This window comes from Beta vulgaris, chromosome 9 (assembly GCF_026745355.1).
Source record: "Beta vulgaris subsp. vulgaris cultivar EL10 chromosome 9, EL10.2, whole genome shotgun sequence".
Classification (NCBI taxonomy): Eukaryota; Viridiplantae; Streptophyta; class Magnoliopsida; order Caryophyllales; family Amaranthaceae; genus Beta; species Beta vulgaris.
In genome coordinates this window covers 42416482-42432837 of record NC_079210.1, presented here as the reverse complement: position 1 = coordinate 42432837, position 16356 = coordinate 42416482, and the positions used below count along the sequence as shown (strand labels likewise).

Below are 16356 nucleotides of genomic sequence, written 5' to 3'. Positions count from 1 at the left end.
TTGTAATTAAACAGGTGCACAGAGAGCACCATGGTCTCTTAAACAGGTGCACAGAGAGCATCGTGGTCTCTGGTGCACCTACATATTTACGAAGATATTGGGTAAAAATTAAGGTAAGCTTTATTAGGGGTTTTCCGAATTCATTGAATCTCTTAATCAATTGACTAAAGACCATTCGAGAGAGGATTTAGTTGGTTGATTAAACGATTATTCTTGAGGACCATTCGAGAGAGGACTCAAGTGTTTTAGAGGAAAACTAAACCTTGCATAATTGTCGCATTTGAATCACAATTGCATTAATAATCGCTGTCCACTTTGATCCATATTAGTAACCTTATCCTATTTGATATTTTACCTTGTGTTATTTGCTAGTTCTTTGATCATAGTTAGTTTAGTTGTTACCAAATCATTTTTAAACCCTCCAAAAAAAGTCCCTCAATTAGGTAATTTAGACTTGATTGATTTTGATCAATCTCTTTACTATGTTCTTAGTAATTCTTGTTAGGTTTTACAGATTATTTTTGAAAAACGATTTTTTGGTGCATTAATGACACACTAAAAAACCTCTTATCAATATTAATTCGTATTTATGCTGTCCTTTTGTATTTATGTGGTGATATGAATTTCTGTATGGAAATCAGTCATTTATATGTGGCCTTTGATTTTTCATCTCTGAATTCACGAGCTTTTTCGAGCCGAATAGTTCGCAAACCTTCTCGAGCCGAGTTGATTTTTTTTCGAGCTCCTGATCAGGTTTGGTCTCGGCTCAACTCGTTAACACTCCTATTTACCCCATATCTAAGAATACCCACATCAGTGGGATTTTTGGTTCCCCAAAACAAAAAAAAAAAATGCAAATAGAGTACCATGCCATTGATTTTGTTAGTTTCCAAAAAAAACACTATTAATTGAGGAACCTTCCCATATTGAGGACAAATCGGGTATCGCCACGTGTAAAGACAAATGGATGAAAATCCCACGTGAAATGCATAACAAGGCAGGTTGTGTAATTTTTTTTTAAAAAACAGAAGGTAATCATGCCAAGTGTCGCAAGCAGAACACACCAGAGGCCGATTCGTGCACGCCATTTGTCCAAACTTTTAAAATATAATGAATTTCAAAAAATACCAATGACCATGTTTTTTTATCCTTTATAAATAGAGACCAAACTTGATATATTTCAACACTTTAAAAATCTCACAATTTCTTACTAAGTACTTCATAAATTTTATTTGATAATTATGAATCCCAACAAAATACATTTCCCATATTAGAATTAATTAATTCGATTAATTAAAAGGTAATTATTTAATTATAATTATCATATTTTGATTTAATTAATATTATCCAAAATTAATGTGATGAATCAAATTATTCTATTGATATTGGTAGGTATGAAAAGTAGGAGAGAGAAAAAGTAGTGGGATATGGAAAAGTAGGAGAGAGAAGGTAAATTGAGAGGTTAATGAATGTAGGTGCGAATTGTGAAATGAAAGGGTATGTGATAAAGTTAATGAAAAGTGATGTGAACTAATGAGATGAAAAGAGATAAATTAAGGGGAGCCTCACGAATGTGGATACTCTAAGAGATCATAGGTTTGAATAAATCCCCTCTGACATTTGAATAAAATAATAGGGAGGAGCAGCAATACGCAATTTATAGTAATTGCGAGGGTGAGATAGAAAAAAAAATCTTGTATTTGAAATAGATGTATATTACTCGTGAAAATGAAATTGGCTCTATCTTATCCTTCAACAACCTTAAATAAATTTAATGTTCACCTCTTTATATTTCTAACTAGTGAGTGTCTCGGGCAATGCTTCGGGTGTTTCTTTCCGTAAGTTTTTGCCTTGTGAGGAAAAAATTTAACGCCATAATTTAAAAAATACAAGAAATTGGAGTAAGAGTTTATGTCTACAATAGTTTATTATCATTACCATTAATGTGTTAGGTATCTAACTACTATTGTAAGTCTCTTAATGAGATATAATTACAAGACCTTATTATATTTTATTTTGAAATACTAAATAATGATGTTATGTTGGATCAATGGTTAACTACTCACTTTTCATTTCAAAAGTCATATGTTTGATACCTTGTAAGTTGTAACTTGTAACTACACAAAGTTATTTTTTTTTAGTTGAGGGGTTTGACATGAAAATAAAGCATTTGCATTGGACCTTAAAGGAGAGTGCCACATGATACATAGACATTCTTATAAACGTTTTTTAATATATTTGTATAGATTGGAGCTAATTAATAAAGGTTAAAATGACCCTCATATGGAACTGTCGGGGTTTGGGGAGCATCCTGGCAGTCAACGCGTTGAAGCGCGTTGTTATAAACGAGCAACCTAATGTAGTATTCCTACAAGAAACGAAACTCCATCAGGCGGAAATGGAGCGTGTGAAAACAAAGCTAAGATGTTGTGGTATGATAGCAGTAGATTGTGTAGGAGATGGAAGAAGAAGGAAGGGGGGCCTCGCTTTACTATGGAAGGAAGGATGGGATGTGACACTAGTTTCTCTTTCTCCTAACCACATTGATGTGACTATAATGATGGATGATGGGATTCGGTGGAGATTTACAGGGATATATGGCCACCCTGAATCGGAGAATAAAGGTAAAACAGGTCGGCTGCTCCGCAACCTCTACAATGAGGAGGGTACTCCTTGGCTATGTGGAGGCGATTTTAACCTCATGCTTTGGTCGTGCGAAAAACAAGGAGGAGCAGATTTTAATTATGATGAGGCGGAAATGTTTCGAAATACTTTGGATTTTTGTCAGTTGGAAGATCTTCACTACACGGGTCATCCATTCACATGGACAAACAACCAAGGAGGGGAAAATAATTTACAGGAACGTCTTGACCGGTTTGTGGCAAATGCAGCGTGGCGGAATAAATATGGCAGTTCCTATGTGACTCACCTGGAGAAGCGTCGTTCAGATCACCTCCCGTTGGTGGCTAGTATACGACACAAAATGGATCCTAGCTATATGAAACAACGGAGGAAAATATTCCGATTCGAAGAGATATGGACTAGAGAGGAAGAATGTGGGGATGTCATCAGAGATAGGTGGCGGCAAGGTGAGGAGGTGAGTGGCAATTTAGCTCGCATGGCTCGCAGCTTGAAGGAATGGAGTAACAAACGATTCGGGGATTTTGCTAGGGAGATGAGGGCGTGCAAAACGCAAATGGGGAAGCTCATGGTGGACGAGCAGACAAATGAGACCATCCAAAAAATGCGAGAGTTAGATGCGAAGATGGATGAGTTAGAGAAACAGGAGGAGATCTATTGGAAGCAAAGAAGTAGGCGAGAATGGTTAAAACATGGTGATCAAAATACGAAGTTTTTCCACGCAAAAACAAAGCAACGTGCAACCCGAAATCATATTAGTAGACTCACTAATACTGCGGGGGACGTGTTCGAAGAGGAAAGTGATATTGCCAAATTATTAACAAATCATTTCCAGGAACTTTTTACGGCAAACGAAAACATTGATCTGCAACCGGTCCTTGACAAAGTGGATACCATTCTCTCACCTTCCCTGCAAGATATGCTGAATGAAAATTTTCGACGAGAAGAGATTGAAGAAGCACTAAAACAAATGCACCCCACCAAAGCCCCCGGCCCTGATGGTATGTGTGCTTTATTTTATCAAAAATATTGGGACACCATTGGTAATGATATTTGCGATAAAATTCTTGCAATACTGAATAATGATGATGATATCGGGGATCTAAATCACACTCACATTGTCTTGATTCCAAAGAAAAAAATTTGTGTCTCTCCTGCTGATTTTAGGCCGATAAGTCTATGTAATGTGGTGTACAAAATCATGTCAAAGGTTTTGGCTAATCGTTTGAAAAGAGTCCTCCCATCCATCATTCATGAATCTCAGAGCGGTTTTGTTCCAGGGAGACTAATTACAGACAACATTCTGGTGGCGTATGAGTGCTTTCACTATTTGAAAAAGAAGAAAAAGGGGAAGGAAGGTTTCTTGGGGCTGAAGTTAGACATGAGTAAAGCATATGACAGGGTGGAATGGCAATTTTTGGAGCAGATAATGTGGAAGATGGGTTTCCCGAGGAAATATGTTCGACTTATCATGGGATGTGTGTCATCGACATCTTTCTCTATCCTAGTGAACGGTCAACCTACGGAGCAGTTTGTCCCTTCCCGGGGACTTAGACAAGGGGACCCTTTATCTCCTTTCCTGTTTATCATCTGTGCTGAAGGCCTATCATCCTTACTTCGAGATGCGGAAGCAAAAAAGGAAATTCATGGCCTAAAAATCGGAAAGAAGGTGGATGCTATCTCTCATTTATTTTTTGCAGATGATAGTATCCTCTTTACGAGAGCAACTGAAGGGGAAGTAGAGAAGGTTCTGGAGATTTTAGCAACCTATGAAGCTGCTTCGGGAAAAAAATTGAATATTGAAAAATCCGAGGTCTCTTTTAGCCAAAATATTGACCAAGAAAAGAAAAATTTGCTTCAGACGAAGTTATCCTTTACGGCTGTAGATGATCATGAGAAATATCTGGGGCTACCAACTTTTGTTAGTGGTTCAAACAAAAGGATTTTCAAGTACATTCAAGAACGGGTTCTGAAAAAACTTAAAGGTTGGAAGGAAGGGTTCTTATCTCAAGCAGGGAGGGAAGTTTTAATTAAGGCGATTGCTCAAGCCATTCCAACGTATGCAATGCAATGCTTTGCAATTCCGATAAGCATCTTGAAGGAGGTGGAGAGCATGATTCGTGCATTTTTTTGGGGGAAAAAACGAGAGGAAAGGAAAATCGCTTGGATAGCTTGGAACAAGGTTATGGAGTCGAAGAAAAATGGAGGCTTGGGTATGCGGGACTTCCCAGCATTCAATAAAGCCCTCTTGGCGAAGCAGGCTTGGCGCATAATAAAATTCCCCAACTCCCTGGTGGCGAGAACTTTAAAGAACAAGTACTTCCCTAGTTCACCTTTCTTGGAAGCGAAGGTCAGTCCTATCTCCAGCTTTACATGGCGTTCTATAACTTCGGCGCGAAACATAGTTAAAAAGGGGTTGACGAAAGTAGTGGGTAGAGGGACAAGTATTAATATTTGGGAGGATCCATGGGTTCCCAAGCTACCAAAGTTCCGGATTTTTTCTCAAGCGAATAGAAGCGCAGAAGGCCCACATTGTGTCAGCGAGCTTATGCAAAATGGCGAATGGAATGTGCAATTGCTGAAACAATTATTCTCAAACTGGGAAGTTGAGGCGATTCGAAGTATCCCTATAGCCATCAATGAGAGACCCGACTCATGGGCTTGGCATTTCACAAAGAATGGTATGTTCTCGACCCGAAGTGCGTATCATGTAGCTGTGACTGAGAAGAAATTGGAGGAGGCATCGTCGTCCGAAGAGACCTCGAAGGCGGTATGGGAAAAACTGTGGCAGGCTAGTAACCCGATGAAGGTGAAAAATTTTGGGTGGAGGGCCTTACATGGAGGAGTGGCTGTGCGCGCAAATCTGAAACTTCGAGGGTGTGAATGTGAATTAATTTGTCCATTGTGCGGAGAAGAAGAGGAAACCCTCACCCACAGGTTAATTACATGTGTGGAGGCGAGGTGGGTGTGGAAGGCTTCCCCATTGCGAATTGAAGTAAATCCGAGAATGAAAGCCTCCTTTAAGGAGTGGTGCGCTAGCTTTGCAAGAAAAGTTAATGACGACCGATGGTGGTCAATATTCTGGTTTATCATCTGGCACATGTGGATAAGGAGGAACAAGTGGATTTTTGAAGGTGAAAAATGGGAGAAGCAGACTACTTTGGAGAAGGTAATGGCCAGCATGGAGGAATTTCAAGCAGCTAATGAACATGATAGAGCTGAAGACCGTGAGCTGAATGTGATGGAAAGGAGGTGGAGGCCACCAGAAAACCACCTTATTAAACTCAACACGGATGCTGCAATTTTCAAGGACGGGTCAATAGGGTGTGGAGGCATTATGCGAGACTCAGTGGGGGATGTGCGGGGGGCAATGTGTGTGTGCATTGAAGGGAGTTTTGATGTTGCTGAAGCATATGCGGCTCGATGGGCGTTGCAAGTGGCCATGGAAGCAGGCCTGACCTCTCTTACCCTTGAGAGTGACTGCCTTAAATTGGTACAACACATCCAACGAGGTCAACCTAAAAGCTCCAGTTTTGGGATGATAGTAGCTGATATCATAGATTTATCTCATAATTGCAGTGTGTTTTCTTGTAAGCATGTTAGAAGGGAAGGAAATAGGGTAGCTCATGAACTTGCTCATTTGAGTAAAAGGTTTGAGGAGCTTAGAGTGTGGATGGAAGAGGCTCCCATGGAAGTCCTTCCCCTTGTTTTAGCTGACATTGAATGAATATAACATGCTTTTACTGTCAAAAAAAAAAAATGACCCTTCAATAACAAGATATTATCACATGTGGTCCCGAAAATTGAAAAAACATTCCTCTATCAAAGGAAAGTGATCCTTGTTTTTGCGCATCCCACGATCTTATCAAGTCACATATTTTTGAATCTCTGATTAATGAGAGTGAAAAAGCGAGAAATTTCTCGTGTTTCACTAGATAGTAAATATAGTTAGTAAGAAATAGTGATTGCCTCTACTGCTATTATTAAACTCATATAACTCCTACAATAATAGTCACATCATCCTTGCTTTACCTCCACATCCACCATCTGTCTTCTAGTTGCTCAATAGTTTTTACCAGTCCACTTATCTACTGCCTGCCCATCAACGTCCATACTTTCATATCAGCAAAGCAATGGCTATAAATACATCTCTTCCCTATTCTATATGGGAAGAGAGGTAGAACACCAGAATATTAAAAATCCCATTTTACTCTCATTACATCTCTACTCTAACTACTTACTTTAAGTAAAAAATAAAAAAATTTAAAAAATAAAAAAGGAAACTACCTCATTAATTTAAAAAATCAAAAAAGACATTACAAAAAGAAAACTATCAACAATTCAAATATCCCTAATTTATTAAATATAATTAACAATTCAAATATCCCTAATTTATTATGGGAATGATACTGAGTGTTTGGTGACCGGATATTCTGATTCGGACTATGCAGGTGATATAGACACTAGAAGATCGATGACTGGGTATGTATACACTCTAGGAGGTTCTGTGGTTAGTTGGAAGGCTACTTTGCAGTCTTCAGTGACTTTGTCTACTACGGAGGCTGAGTACATGGCTTTGACTGCTGCAGCAAAGGAGGGTATATGGTTACGTGGTTTGGTTAGTGATCGGGTCTACACCATGATCGTGCTACTGTGTATTGTGATAGCTTGAGTGCTATTTGTCTTGCCAAGGATCAGGTGCACCATGATAGAACTAAACACATTGATGTAAGGTATCATTTTCTGAGGAGTGAGAAGAGGATAGTGGTGAAAAAAGTTGGGACTGCAGACAACCCAGCTGATATGTTCACCAAGCCAGTTCCAGTTCGCAAGTTCAAACATTGCTTGGACTTGTTGAACGTTGATAGTCACATATGATTTTGTGAGAGGTTGTGCCTCAAGGTGGAGGCAATCCCGGCCCCGGGATAAAGTGGGCAAGCCCGGCATCGGGTTTAAAGATGCAATTGCAGGAGGGGAAAAGAGTATCTCGAGTACTGTTGGAGAGATACATGCTTGGTTGATTGTTTCGAGGTGGAGTTGTGTGGTAGATGCAAGTCAAGGTGGAGATTTGTGAAATGTGACTTGCGCGAGAAGCTGAACCAAGAAGAAGGATTCGGTCGCGAGTCGCGATCCGTGTCGCGAGGTGCGACAGAGTGGATTTTGGAGCAGCGAGGCAGAAGGTGCGTCGCGAGTCGCGACGTTCATCGCGACCTCATCGCGACCCAGTCGCGGAATCGCGACCTAGCTCGCGAGTCGCGAGCTGGGCGTTTTATCGCGGAGCGCGTTTTTGCCCGGTTTTCTCTACGACTTACGACTTGTATTTTAGACTTCATATAAATATGTTATTTTCATATTTTAGGGTTTTTTACCACAAAAGTTAGAGAGAGATTAGAGAAAACACAATAGAGAAGATTAGAGAGAGTCTTTGAGATTCAATTTGAAATCCTTTTTCAATTGAATCTTGCCTATTGTATTTGTAATCGTCTCGTTCATAGTGAAACAAACTTTTCCCCTGCCTTGAGGACGTAGCTATCACATTGATAGTGAACCTCGTTAAATCTTGTGTGTTCTTTATTCGTTTTTCTTGAGTTTATTGCTTTGATAATCGCTTCCGTTGCAACAGACTTGGTATCTAGAGCTAGAGATTAAAATCAGCGTTAGGGTTTTGGGAAGATGAATACGATGAACTCAAAGATTGACAAGTTTACGGGGAGGAACAGTTTTTGGCTATGGCAGATAAAGATGCGCGCTTTGTTGAAGCAACAAGGCATCTGGAAACCTCTTGTCAAGAGTGACAAGAGTGGAGCGGCTGGAGGCCCTAGTGAGGCCGAATTGGAGGCGATGGAGGAGAAGGCTCACTCCACGATTTTGCTGTGCTTGGCAGACGATGTGATCACAGAGGTTGCTGATGAAATCACTGCGGCAGGTCTGTGGGCGAAGTTGGAGAGTCTCTACATGACGAAGTCACTCACCAACAAGTTGCTTTTGAAGCAACGGCTGTTTGCCTTGCGTATGCAAGGAGGTACGTCTCTAAGAGATCATTTAGATCAACTTAATACTATTTTACTTGATTTGCGTAATATAGATTTAAGATTGAGGATGAAGATGCTGCTTTGATTTTGCTTGTTTCACTTCCACATTCATATGAGAACTTTGTTGAGTCATTTGTTGTTGGGAGAGAGACTGTGACCCTAGAGGAGGTGAAGTCAGCACTTTTTACTAGGGAGTTGCGCCATAAGGCGGCAACGACTGAGAGTGGTGGAGATTCAGGGGCTGGGTTGGTGGTGAACTCGGCTAAGGGGAAGGGTCCTAAGAAGAAGAAAAATTCTAAGGGTAAAGAGACCAATCCTAGGAATGTCTGTCACTATTGCAAAGAACCTGGCCATTGGAAGAATAAATGTCCCAAGAATCCTAAAGCTTCCAATGCTAACATTGCACAACAGGATACGAAATATGACTCCGAAGAGGACCTAGCATTAGCTGCTGTTGATATGCTAGTCCGTCTGATGTTGGATTTTAGATTCGGGGTGTTCTTACCATATGTGTCCAAATCGTGATTGGTTTACTTCTTATGAGTCTTGTGATGGTGGTAATGTTACTATGGGTAATGATGCTGCTTGTAAGGTTGTAGGAGGGGTTCCATCAAGATAAGGACTTTGGGGGGTGAGATTCGTACTTTGATGAATGTTAGACATGTTCCACAGTTAAAGAAAAATCTAATTTCTCTGGGTGTCTTAGATGAAGGAGGATTTACTTTTTCTGGCTCGGATGGGAAACTATGTGTGTGGAAAGGTTCGAAGGAGGTGCTTAAGAGCACTAAGTTGGGTACTCTGTATGTGTTGCAAGGTACTACTCTGACTGGTTCTGCTAATGTTGCATCTACAAGTTCTGAGGAGATGACTAAGTTGTGGCATAGACGACTTGGGCATATGGGTGAGCGAGGGATGCAGATATTATCCAAGATGAACCTTCTTTGTGGCCACAAGGTGAAGAACCTTGAGTTTTGTGAGCACTGTGTGTTGGTAAGCAACACAGACTAAGTTTGGGAAGGGGCTGCACATAACTAAGGCGACGCTGGATTATATTCACTCAGATTGCTGGGGGCCTGCTCGGGTAGAAGGTATAGGAGGATTCAGTTATTTTGTGACTTTTATTGATGATTTCTCCAGGTACTGTTGGCTTTATTGTTTAAAGCATAAGGGAGAGGCTTTTAAGACTTTTGTGCAATGGAAAGTCTTAGTGGAAAATCAGACAGGAAAGAAGGTTAAGAGGCTACGTACGGATAATGGTTTAGAATTTGTTAATGATGAGTTCAATGAGCTTTGCAGGGACGCAGGGATAGTGAGACATCGCACTGTCAGGAAAACACCACAGCAGAATGGTGTTGCAGAGCGCATGAACCAGACTTTGCTGGAGAGAGTTCGATGCATGCTTTCTAATGCAGGGTTGACTAGGAAGTACTGGAGTGAAGCCGTGAAAACGGCATGTTACTTGATAAACCGTGGTCCTCATACAGGTATTGACTGCAAGGTGCCTTATGAGGTATGGTCTGGGAGAAGTGCTGAGTATTCTGGTTTGCGTGTTTTTGGTTGTATGGTCTATTATCATGTGAATGAGGGTAAACTTGAACCAAGGGCTAAGAAGGGTTGTTTTTTGGGTATGGAGATGGTGTGAAGGGTTACAGGATTTGGTCCCCATCAGAAGGGCGTGTTATACTTAGTAGAGATGTTACTTTTGATGAAAACACTATGTTTGTATCTGCTAACAAACCTGCAGGTGATACTGATGAGAGCACAGATGAAGGATCTGAGCAAGTAGTTGCTCCAGACCTACTCCACAGCCACAGGTTCGAACTCAGGGGAAGGATGATGATGATGCTCCAGTAGTTCTCCCATTTGGAGACTAGTCAGAGGGATGTAGCTGTTGTTGATGAAACAGCTGATGTTGAGTCTATCATGAGGAAACTGTTGTTGAAGGTCAGAAAGACCTAGGAAGAAGACGCAGAGACTGATTGAAAGATAGAGGGCAGGAATGTTCCTGGCCGAAACTGCTGTGTAGAGGAGATGATTGGTTATGCATTACATGTAGCTGAAGATATTGAGTCACCTGAGCCAATGTCCTACAGGGAAGCAGTTTCTAGTAACGAATCAGCTAAGTGGTTAGTTGCTATGAGTGAGGAGATGGAGTCTCTTCACAAGAACCAGACATGGGAACTCGTGAGGATACCACAGGGTCGTAAGGTGGTTGGTTGCAAGTGGGTTTTCAAGAGGAAAGAGGGAACTTCAGAGGGTGAAAGTGTCAGATATAAAGCCAGGCTAGTTGCAAAAGGGTTCAGTCAGAGGGAAGGGGTCGACTACAATGAGATTTTCTCGCCAGTGGTTCGTCATACTTCTATTAGAGTGTTATTAGCAATGGTAGCACATTTTGATCTGGAACTTGAGCAGTTAGATGTGAAAACAGCTTTCCTACATGGGGAGTTGGAGGAGGATATTCTGATGAGTCAACCAGAGGGGTTCGTTGTTCCAGGAAAAGAGAAGTTTGCTTGCAGTCTGAAGAAGTCCTTGTATGGACTTAAGCAGTCACCCAGACAGTGGTACAAGAGGTTTGACAGCTTCATGGTTGAGCATGGTTTTGACAGGAGTCCATATGATTGTTGTGTTTATCATAGCAAGGTGGAGGACGGTTCATATATTTACTTTTATTATATGTTGATGACATGCTTATTGCAGCAAAGAAGAAGTCAGACGTGTTGAAGTTGAAGAAGCTTCTGAGTTCCGAGTTTGACATGAAAGATTTGGGAGCAGCAAAGAAGATTCTTGGCATGGAGATCTATAGGGATCATGGACGGAAGAAACTTTTCCTTTCTCAGAAAAGTTATATCTTGAAGGTACTTGACAGGTTTGGTATGAGTACTGCGAAATCTATTGATACTCCTGCTGCAGCTAATGCTCGTCTTTCTGTTGTGCTTTCTCCTCAATCTGATGAGGAAAAAGAGTATATGTCTAAGGTTCCGTATGCTAGTGCTGTTGGTAGTCTGATGTACGCTATGGTTTGCACTAGGCCAGACTTAGCACATGCTGTTAGTTGTGAGCAGGTTTATGACTCAACCAGGGAAGGAACACTGGCAGGCAGTGAAGCGGATTTTCCGCTATTTGAAAGGAACGGCAGATGTGGGTCTCATTTATGGGAATGATACTGAGTGTTTGGTGACCGAATATTCTGATTCGGACTATGCAGGTGATATAGACACTAGAAGATCGATGACTGGGTATGTATACACTCTAGGAGGTTCTGTGGTTAGTTGGAAGGCTACTTTGCAGTCTTCAGTGACTTTGTCTACTACGGAGGCTGAGTACATGGCTTTGACTGCTGCAGCAAAGGAGGGTATATGGTTACGTGGTTTGGTTAGTGATCTGGGTCTACACCATGATCGTGCTACTGTGTATTGTGATAGCTTGAGTGCTATTTGTCTTGCCAAGGATCAGGTGCACCATGATAGAACTAAACACGTTGATGTAAGGTATCATTTTCTGAGGAGTGAGAAGAGGATAGTGGTGAAAAAAGTTGGGACTGCAGACAACCCAGCTGATATGTTCACCAAGCCAGTTCCAGTTCGCAAGTTCAAACATTGCTTGGACTTGTTGAACGTTGATAGTCACATATGATTTTGTGAGAGTTGTGCCTCAAGGTGGAGGCAATCCCGGCCCCGGGATAAAGTGGGCAAGCCCGGCATCGGGTTTAAAGATGCAATTGCAGGAGGGGAAAGAGTATCTCGAGTACTGTTGGAGAGATACATGCTTGGTTGATTGTTTCGAGGTGGAGTTGTGTGGTAGATGCAAGTCAAGGTGGAGATTTGTGAAATGTGACTTGCGCGAGAAGCTGAACCAAGAAGAAGGATTCGGTCGCGAGTCGCGATCCGTGTCGCGAGGTGCGACAGAGCGGATTTTGGAGCAGCGAGGCAGAAGGTGCGTCGCGAGTCGCGACGTTCATCGCGACCTCATCGCGACCCAGTCGCGAATCGCGACCTAGCTCGCGAGTCGCGAGCTGGGCGTTTTATCGCGGAGCGCGTTTTTGCCCGGTTTTCTCTACGACTTACGACTTGTATTTTAGACTTCATATAAATATGTTATTTTCATATTTTAGGGTTTTTTACCACAAAAGTTAGAGAGAGATTAGAGAAAACACAATAGAGAAGATTAAAGAGAGTCTTTGAGATTCAATTTGAAATCCTTTTTCAATTGAATCTTGCCTATTGTATTTGTAATCGTCTCGTTCATAGTGAAACAAACTTTTCCCCTGCCTTGAGGACGTAGCTATCACATTGATAGTGAACCTCGTTAAATCTTGTGTGTTCTTTATTCGTTTTTCTTGAGTTTATTGCTTTGATAATCGCTTCCGTTGCAACAGAGAGCTTGGTCTAATAGTATATCCAATACAAATAACATAAAAAAAAAAATAGGAATAATTTATTCTAATAATACAACTTTTTACCAATTAATTTATGATAAGTTAACCTTTCAATTATTCTTGAATAATGCAACCTTTTGGAGGTATATGCTTTTAATGGGCGTCGACGTGTTGATAATCAGTTTGGTTGGTAAGCTATATTTCCCAACTCGTCAATTTTTCCTTTCTCTTTCCTTCATGCCCCTAATTCTATGGTAAAGATTCAATGTTTTAGACGATTTTCAATTATTTTAACTCATTAGAAGTAAACAGGGTATAAAGGTTGCATTATGCAGGAATAATTGAAAGGTTGGTTTATTAAAAATTAATCGGTGAAAGGTTGTATTATTAGAATCAATTATTCCAAAAAATATGCAAGAATTTTATTATGTTTCATGATTAATATAATATATACTCAACCGAAACCTGACTTCCCATTATGATTTGCAATCGATTATTACCCGCAACTAGCATTAGTAGCATACACAAATCTACAACCTAAAATCTAGGTCGTTATCAATCAAAGGCACTTAAAACTAAGTCACAAACTCACAACTCACAAATTTAAATGCTCCTTAACCCTTCCTAATAACAAAAAACTTACCAATTGAGACTTTTACTAGAATTATTGGCAGTTCCATAGGAACACCTCCAAAAATAAACATATGTTACTCAATGCAACGAACACACGGTATTCTTTAGTAAAAGGCAAAAGAATAGTTCGCTTTGTGCTCATTGCGTAGCTGCGTAAGTATAGAAAGAGGGAAGTGCACTAATTTGTATTGCAACTGTTGCTCAATTCTTGTCGTTGGATTGATGTGGGACTCTCTTGCCTGTCACCTGATTCAAGCACTTTTAAATTTTTAGCAGGCAGCAACAGTTGGTACTCAGTTGTATCTTGTATGGCATATACTACGTTTTGATTAGTTGCAAACTTGCGACTTACAAGTCTTGCTTATTTGTGATTTCTAACACATAAACTTAAATATTGATATTTTTAATTGTGTATTAGTAATTAGGTAAATTTGATAATATGAAAATATACATAAAAAAATCTATCATTTTTTATATATAGTCTTTTTGTGCATATTGCTAGATGAATATAACCAGTGTATCACATCATGACTCTGACACGTCTATTGTATCACAAAAGGTGAGATATCCCAATGTTGTGTAGGATAACCAACCCACTGAAAACAGAAAGGACATATAATTCATGTTATCGCATTATGATTTCTTTTGTCTTATCTAATAAATAGTCTGCCCACATAATAAATTAAGTTTTTACCTCATGTACAAATTACTTTAGCCACTTAAAAAATTAGAGTATGGATGAAACAACATAATCTTTCACACTTAAGTTAAGCTACACCTGACAAAAACTTGATACATAGCTTACTACATCAATATTGTACACCTACTTTATTTAGTTTTTGGGAGAGGAAAAAAAGCAAATAAACTAGATAGTATCCCAAACCCTAACTGCAAGGTTATGACTCTTATGAGCCCTCGCCACAACATTCCTACAAACTTCCTTTATGACAAATAAATTAAATGAAGAACAAAATGTCGAAGTTCTTTAGCAGCTTTGCTAGATTTTGAAGGTTACTAACAGCAACGAAGTCTGTCAGAACCAACAAATTCTTCTCCCTTCTCATACAACTCCTAAAAGTTTCATAAATAGCAAAAAGTTTAGGATGAAGAGGGGACAAAGCAAAACTAAGCTCAACATTTTGAGAGATTAGATGTAACACTCTGATGATTTTCTTTTTTCAAAAATACCTTTTCAATATAAAACATAGAGAATTACCAAAGCATTATCCCCTGTGTGATAACGTATCGGCTTATTCAGAATTTTGCAACGGAAAACATATAACTAAATTTCATACTTTAATATAATAAGTAAATAAGTACTTAAAACCAAACACTCTATAAATGTCTACTCAAATCAAACTTATTATAATGTTCCTACTAAGATCGAAATATAATAATAGATTACACAAGCTCTCCATTTCCATATTTCCAATGATGCAACTTCTGAGAACTTGTAAATGTCAATGCTCTAAAGAATATGCTCACCAAAATGGGTCATCACATGATCATTAAGGCAAACCCATGATCAACAATCACAAACAAAGCACGCAATTAGCGAAGCTGGGTACTACATAGTATTACATAAATATTTCTAACATGATACTAATAAATAACATGTAGGGATAAATAATAATGTAACAATATAACATTATGCAGATAACTTCTACTGAACTAAACTTTAAACACCTTTTAGTTACTTTAATGGAATATTTATTGGACCTGAGTTGTCTTATCTAAACTTGTCTTTCACCTAGGAAGACGAAATACGGGCGCAAATCCATATTCCATAATGACCTGCGATATCGAAGAACCTTGAGAATAGGAATGGTGATCAATCCATTTCCAAGAAAAAGTCATGGGCTACCAGCATGTGCTCCAACTTCTGATTGTCCAACTCTAAACGTGTACCAGTCTAAAGTTTATTACTATCCAAGCTACACTTTACGTGATGTACAATTTATTACTTATCATGACACACATACAAGTAGTACAAAAATATCAAGTCAAACATTTCACAATTGAACTTCTTTTATCTTAGGATTTAATAAGTGATCACACAACTTACAATCCAATATTACTTACCTTAATCTCAATCTTTCTTATTTCTTGAACCTAGCCAACAATCAATCTTACCTTTTAAATACATAACTTGTCAACTTACCAAATAAGGCCCACATTCCTTATAAAGTAGTGAAAATAATACTGTAAGGGAACACATGAATAACATGATTCAATCTCAATAATATTATTAATTCCCCTATGTGAATCAATAATTAAAGTTCTCATCCACATGCTTGCATCAATAATTCCGTACAAAGGTGATAATCTTTAACTCATAATCAAATCTCAATATCAATATGCTTGCACACATGCATAAAACATGTAAAATCCAATCATACTAGAAATCACATATGAACCTATAAAGTTCCTATACATGATACTACAACTTTTCCTTCTTAAATCATGATACTATATCACATAACACATATGTATGTACGTATCTTGCGTAAACCAATTGATAGGCCACCTTTAATCATTTAAACATCAGCTACTGAATATTCTCCGCCTAAAATAATCAATATAAATCAAAGTTATTAATACTCTAAAAAAAATACAACAACTTTAAAATATTTTATCCCCTTTAAAAATATTTAAAAGTTGTTTTTACTATTAAAA

The 16356-nt window shown here is 39.2% G+C and overlaps 1 non-coding gene across 1 annotated transcript; it reads right to left on the bottom strand.

The window, feature by feature from the left end:
- Positions 1–13719: 13719 nt before the first annotated feature.
- On the bottom strand, positions 13720–13831 carry LOC125493934 (U5 spliceosomal RNA). Its single transcript, XR_007270257.1, has one exon. It is a non-coding gene; the product is annotated as a U5 spliceosomal RNA (small nuclear RNA).
- Positions 13832–16356: the final 2525 nt, after the last annotated feature.